At 31.7% G+C, this 7,732-nt stretch overlaps 1 long non-coding RNA gene across 1 annotated transcript; it reads left to right on the top strand.

Moving 5' to 3' along the window:
- The first annotated feature begins 4,445 nt into the window (after positions 1 to 4,445).
- LOC126882380 (uncharacterized) lies at positions 4,446 to 6,294 on the top strand. Its single transcript, XR_007697314.1, has 3 exons — positions 4,446 to 4,843; positions 4,904 to 5,095; positions 5,156 to 6,294. It is a non-coding gene; the product is annotated as an uncharacterized LOC126882380 (long non-coding RNA).
- The last annotated feature ends 1,438 nt before the right edge of the window (positions 6,295 to 7,732 follow it).

Below are 7,732 nucleotides of genomic sequence, written 5' to 3' on the forward strand. Positions count from 1 at the left end.
AGTACTCTCAAAAAAATTTCAGCCAAAAATATTCATTTTTGTAGAGTTGACTGCAATTTTTCGACAACAGCCCTTTTTTGCCGTGAGCAGCATAACAAGTCCAGTCTCATCTGAAATCAAAGTTTCTTGTAGTTTATACCTCTGGCTAGTGAATCAACAAAGGATTTTTTATTAGATGAGGTCATTTTTGTTTTATAAAAAAAACTACTTTAAAAATGAGAAAAATTGGGGTCAAAAATGTGTTTAAACTTATGTAAAATCTTCAAATTTCATTTTTTTTTAATTCCTTCGTTCATATTCTAGCCAGAGGTATAAACTACAAGAAACTTTTTGATTTCAGATGAGACTGGACTTAGTTATGCTGCCAACGCAAAAAAACTTAAACTCTACAAAAATGAATATTTTTGGCTGAAACTTTTTTTGAGACTACCAAGTACTATACTTTTACATGTTCCAATTATAAATAAAAATAAATTTTAGTTTTCGAGATATAATTTTTTTAAAAAGTCACTTTTTTTACCCACAAGACCCCTTAAAAAAATGTTTGGAAGAATATGTTTGATGGCCAAGATGCATACATATATTTAGAAGGAAAGTTCCTGATTTCTGTAGTATAATACATAATACCGAAGAGGAAGTAGCCCTAAGCGCCGGACTCCACTTGCGATTTGTAGTTGTGAAGATTGAACACATTCTTTCAAATAGAAGTCAATCCATGATTATTTAGTCACAAATGGATTGACTTGTATTTGAAACAATGTGTTCAATCTTCCTGATTACAAATCGCAAGTGGAGTGCGGCGGTAATAACACCAAAATATTCCATATAGGTCCATAGAAGGTACACAGACATTGAAAAATTCCTGGAATATCCCCGAAAACATGTTCCCTGAGAACATCCCAGGAAAATCCTGTGTCAGCATTTTAAACATTACCTGAATGTCTTATTGGAACATTCCATGAATGTCCACGAATGTTCTCTGGACATTCAAAATATATTTTGTAGACATTCCCTGGATATACCAGAAATACAGTGATGAGCGCTCTAATAACCGGCAAAATAGCACAAAAGATGTATTAAGTAGTGAGATAAAAAGACATGAAACTAGTCGAGCTGGGAAATTTAGCGATATTAACTTATACATTTAGATTGTATTGATTGTGTACCACCTTCAGACGTATCAGACGAGTTTGGAAACTACCACTGTCACAGTGACAGTTTTAGTTGACATACTCCTCCGATATGTGTAAAGGTGGGATCAATATAACGTAAATTTAAAGGTTAATTTCGCTAAATTTCCCAGCTCGACTAGTTTCATTTCTTTTTATCTCACAACTAAATATTTTGCCGGTTATTAGGGCACTCATCACTGTACATCCTTGCTGATGTGACAATACCTCCTATCTGTTTTTTCATGAGTTTTGTATGAGAGATGGAAAAACATGTTTTAAGGTCACCTCCTGTGTTCATATGTAAGTTTTGACTTGTTTTGTAGTTCATAGATAGTTTAATTTACTACAAAACAAGTCAAAAAATATCATATGAAAACAGGAAGTGACCCTAAGACAAGTTTTTAGTCTCTCTTACAAAACTCATGAAAAAACAGATAGGATGTATTATTACATCACTGACGATATGTGGCCATACCAAATAATACATCCTTGATAAATATAAACATTTTTATTGAACAAAATCTTTTCATACATTTTTTTAATGCAATTTACTGATATTCCTAAATATTTCAAAAAAATGTGTCACATTTGCTTTGTAAACCTTTCTTTTGCCTTTCGTAGCCACATATTCCGTTTCCTTCCTGGTTTTTTTGTAGACCACTTCTCTCAGCTGATTCTAAAAAAAATAAAATAAATGGTAATTTTTCTATCCTTTACAATTAACAATCAGAAGAAATATTATTTACAGATAATGATATGTATAATAATAATAGGTTTGTTCTAGCATCAGTTTGAAACCATCAGCGAATAGTGGACCAGCGCGAGTAGAGGGGATCGCACTGGTGACTGTATTATGTTCTTTTACTGACCAACTGTTTGCTGATGGTTTTTGACTAGTTTGACCGTTTGCTAGAACAAACCTAATAATAATGAATATTTTGTATTTTGACAATGACATCTGATGTGGAAGTCAAAACATTAATAAAATTATTTTTTCAAGTTAACTTTCACATGCGCGTCTTAAAATTTAATACTTATATCATAAATAACTATTAAAACTATCTTAAGAGGAAACAGTATAGATCAACAGGTAGCGAAAATGTGTTCCAAGATTGCGGCTGTAATTCTGAATATTTTTTCAAGATATTTGGCACACATATTCGTAATATAATAAAGAATGGCGGTACAGAGCCCAATTTGAAAAATATATTAATATGTGGAAATTACTCTGTAATTAAATACAATATAAAAAAAACGAGCTTGTACCGCCATTAAGAAGAACAAAAAAATACACTTTTTTCAAATACAACTTTTTTATCCGATTTTGTGTTATTTTGGAACTACTAAAATTTTTTATTTCATTAGTAGTTCCAAAATTACACAAAATCTAGGCATCGGATAAAAAAGTTTATTTGAAGAAAGTGTATTTTTTTGTTCTTCTTAATGGCGGTACAGGCTCATTTTTTAAATATTGTATAATTACAGAGTAATTTCCACATATTAATATATTTTTCAAATTGGGCTCTGTACCGCCATTCTTTATTATTTTACGAATACGTGTGCCAAATGCCTCGAAAAAATATTCAAAATTACAGTGACAATCTTGGAACACGTTTTGGCTACCTGTTTATCGCTACTGTATTACCTTAAAACATTGCAATTTGCTAAACCAGTATATTTTACTCTACTACTACTCTACTAGCTACCTCATTTTCCACTGTTTCTAAAGACTTGTTTACATGGGTAGAGTTTTGAGGAGAGTAGAGTAGTGGTAGTACTCTACCAAAAATGGCTTGATACCATTCACGTGAGGAGAGTACAAGTATAGTACTGATGCTAGTATAGTGAAACCGATTTTTGTATTTTTAAACACTCTTGATTATAAGTGCGCCTTAAATTCTTAATTTTTTGCTTAAGCTTGTTTACTCCAAAGCCCCCTTTGCCATTCTTTCGACGATTTCATCCTCCGCAGCTTGCTGCAAACTTTTATTTCTGTAGTATACACTACCTAAATTCCATAAACACTGGTATTCGCCGTATTATAGCTCTACAAGTTTTAAAGTTTCATCTTCGGTGAACTTCATTTTCACTATTTACACAAAACACAATTCCAGCCAGAATGACAGCGCCCCCATGTACTCTCCTACCTACTCTATTCTGCATAATTGAGCGTGTTCCATGGGTAGAGTGTGCAGCCGAGTAGACATTTTGGCAGTAGTGGTGGTCATAGAATAGTTACTTTGCCATAGGTTGCTAGTCACTCTACTTTAACTCCAACTATACACTCTACCAGCTATTCTACTGTGCTGAGCATTTTTACAGGTAGAGTTACTCTACTCTATCAAGTACTTGCATCATTACTCTACCCGTGTAAACAAGTCTTAAATCTACTGAATGAAAATCTACTTAATCTTAATGAAAAATGTCTAAAATCATTTACCCACCTAGTATTATTGTAGAATTTAAGACAGTCCAGTGCCTTATAAATAATTTCAATATGAATATTTTTCCCTTTAATTCTCCTTTGATACCACTCCATTTTAGATTTTGGGGAACTTATTTCATTGTGTTTATAGACCATATTTATTGAAGGAACCCAATCTGGAGATTGTTATTATCTATTAAGTCGGCTGGTTTTCCTACAAGATTAAAATGTTAACATCTTCAAAAATCGTTACTGTTGTAATTGTAACTTACCAGATATAAAATGATTACAGCAGACAGGACAGGAAAATTTTCATTTCGCTAGTAAAACCTGTACATTGTATTGCATTTAACCATTGTTGTCTCTCAGATACCTTATTTAGTTCAGTTTAAAAGTGAACTTTATCTTGACTTTATCACATTTCACACTTCAAAACACAACACCAATGAAGCATATTATCTTTCTAAATTAATACTTCCAGAGAAAATGTTAAATTAATCTTTGTACAACACAAAATTACAAAGAAATACAACTAAAATTATCTAAAACTCATTAAGAACAGATAGAATAAGATTTATCTTTTACACCCAGTAGCCATATTGACATATTGATTTAATTTTGAAAACGATTATATTTAAATTTGGTAAATATAACTCCGTACGACCACGCAACTTGAAACACAAGTACGCAAACACGGTTGCGTGAAGCGTGGCTCGCAATCGTGAAATTTACGAGACTTGCTCGACCTGTAGATTCTTGTCGTATTTATAGTCGAGTCTCAAGACAGCGTCGATGCTCAAGACCGACCTTGAACCAACTTTGTGTTTTATAAACCGATCTCGAGACACGACGTTGTCTTGGTGTAAAATGACAGGCGAATCTCAAGTCATCGATCGACCTTCCTCAAGACCGCGATTCTAACCTAACTTTGTTTGTTATTGTTTGAATTTTGAATATTTTAAATTCAGTTCCAACATATATTTTTTGTTTTTCTAATTACAACAAAAATGTATGAAGAAGTAAAAGCATTTTTAGAGTTTATTGATAATATTGGAGAAGAAAATCGCCCGGGAAGTATACAAAAGCGATATATTCAAGATAAAAATATAATCTAAAATACAATGGAGTATTACAATATTGAAGTTCATCAGCGAATCAGCGCATTAACTTAAACAATAAAGGTTTTATGCTACTTATAGGAATATAACCAGTTTTTATGAGGACCCCGCTTTCCAAAAATGTACAGGTACTGTAAAGACATACAATATATTATGTTATTCAGGCTCTTATGTAAATGAATTTGTAGGTACTAGAAGAGAAATTATGTGTATTATTGTTCAACAACAAGTTTATCAAGTCATTCAATATTTGATCTAAGAGCATTAAGAGTGAAATTGTGAAATGGAAAGAAGTGAAATTCCAGGATTATTAATAGGAATAGATGACAGTAGTGGGTATGCATGCAGACACTATTTACTTACCCCAGTATTACACCCAGGTATTTATTGATAATTGCTAAATAAATAGTAGGTTATTTAATAGACAAATATCTTTTTAGGTAATGATCAAGAAAATAAGATATTTTTACCATAGTACTCATGTGAGAACAAGAAATGTAGAAAAGCTATTTGGAACCTGGAAAAGAGAGTTTCCTTGTCTTCAACAAGGTCTACAAACCAAATTATATACTTGTCTTGCAATAATATGTGCTACAGCAGTACCTTACAATCTAGGTAAATAATGATCTGGTGGTAAATAGACATGTTAATGATGTGGAACAATCTCTAAATTTTTGGTGACATTTTTTTCAACAATATTTTGCATGAGAATACATTATTGAATACCTACTCTTATTGTGTTTGATTTTTTTGTCTATTATTTCTCAAAATATCATGATCATTGTTCGACAGCCCTTTTTGTTTGAGTTTTGGTCTCTTGAGGAATACAGCTCCATTCCAATCTATTTCAGGATTTGTTCTTGCAATTTTTTATTTTTAAAATATCAATGTCTTATTCTGTTTGTTCCTTATATCTAATCTATAGTCTTTCTCTCGTTATATGTCCAGCTGACATTTGTGTGTTTATTTTGGAAAGTATTTCATATGCTTCCATCCTTCCTCTTAGAACATGGTCCTATTTTGATGAATGCATATGGATCGTGGTATGCCCTGTATAGTTCAAAATTATATTTCATATGCTTCTATCCTTCCTCTTAGAACGTGGTCCTATTTTGATGAATGTATATGGATCGTGGTATGCCCTGTATAGTTCAAAATTATATTTCATATGCTTCCATCTTTCCTCTTAGAACGTGGTCCTATTTTGATGAATGTATATGGATCGTGGTATGCCCTGTATAGTTCAAAATTATATCTTCTCTGGTCTTCATATTTTAGATGCTATTTAGCCTGATTCTAGTGCTTTATCGTTGTTTCCAGTGCTTTATCAATTTATCATCATTTATTTTACCTACCTGTCTACTGCTACTCTACTATTGTACTTTCACCATATATTTTTGGAATATAAATATACCTTCTGTCTTTCTCTTGTTCAACTGGAATTTGTTTATTTATTCTGAGAATACATTATTGAATCTGTATTATGTTAGATATATTATTTTTTATTTTATTTCTTAATATGTATTTTTTATATTTTATTTTAAAATAAATGAGTATGAGTTTCCCTCTTCTTAAATAAGTATTTATTTGACAAACCTTTCCTTACCAAATATAAAATTAATTACACATCTGGACCTCAGAGGTAAACTACACTATGTCATTTCGAGCAACTGTGTTTAACGTTTGTTTGCAACAAAGTTTAGAGCACTTAGGATGTTAATAAAAATCTGATATATCCCATAATTAGTTAAAAGACAATATGACTATATTTTAATGATAATATATAACCAATGTGTATAATCCAACTAATAAAAAAACACCATGTCGACATAGTGTAGATTACCTCCGAGGTCCAGGCGTGTAAACAGCACTCTAATAACCAGCAAAATAGCGCAAAAAATGGAAAACATATGTTGTGAAATAAAAAGAGATGTAAAATTATCTATAGAAACCTATAAATTTACATGACATAGTTTGTCACCTTTAGATGTGTGGGAGGAGTATGACAACTGTCGCAGAGGTCTAAAGGTGGGAAATTATGTAATGTAATGTAAATTTGTAGGTTGATAATTGTACACCTCTACTAGTTTCATCTCCTTTTATTTCACAACGTACTATATGTTTCCATCTTTTGTGTCATTTTGCCAGTTAATAGCACGCTTATCACTGTATACCATTATTTATGCAGATGACATAGTCCTCTTAACAAGAAAAAAAGCTGAAGTTGTTTAGAAACTTGAGAGGTGAAGCAAGAAAATTGCATGTCTATAAATGAAACAAAAATAAAATATTAAGTGTATTGAAATGTGTGGAGAGATGAAGTAGAATAAATTTTTCACACTAAAAACAGGAACAAAGGCATACAAAATTGAAAATATCAACCAATTCAAGTATTTAGGAGTGGCAATAATTGATAAATGGGAAGAAGAAAAAGAAATAGAAAAGATACTACTAAGAGTAAGCTAGTAAGCAGATCGATGGTATATGATTGAAGTCAAAAACGTATGTAGGACAACTATAATGCAAAAATGTATTATGAAGCAGTTATTTAAGTGGCATTGTATGCTTGTGGCACTTGAAACAAATTAATAAGAAAGATGAAATGAAAATAGACATAGTACTGGTAGGCAGGGCCGGCCCTAGGGTTTGCGGCGCCCTAGGCGAAAACAAATTTTGCGCCCTCATTACAGTTGAAAAAGTTCAACTAGCACTTTACCGGGACACGGTATTTCAACTCTGTGTTATGTTAATAATTTAATTTAATTTAATAAACCTTTGATTAATGACTGGGATATATAAATAAAATAACTGCTATTTTACATAACACAAACTTTAATTTCATAAAAAGCAAATGTAATTACATAAGACGTACTTTAACCAAAGGCATATGGGTTTAATGGGTCAAAGTTGAATTCTGTACATATAATTTTCATCATAAAAAACGGAGACTCAAAGTTAGTCTACAAATCTTTTATAACACTGTCTTAAACAATACACTGACTAACATATTGCAATAT

The sequence above is a fragment of the Diabrotica virgifera genome, chromosome 3 (assembly GCF_917563875.1).
Source record: "Diabrotica virgifera virgifera chromosome 3, PGI_DIABVI_V3a".
In the NCBI taxonomy this organism is placed as follows: domain Eukaryota; kingdom Metazoa; phylum Arthropoda; class Insecta; order Coleoptera; family Chrysomelidae; genus Diabrotica; species Diabrotica virgifera.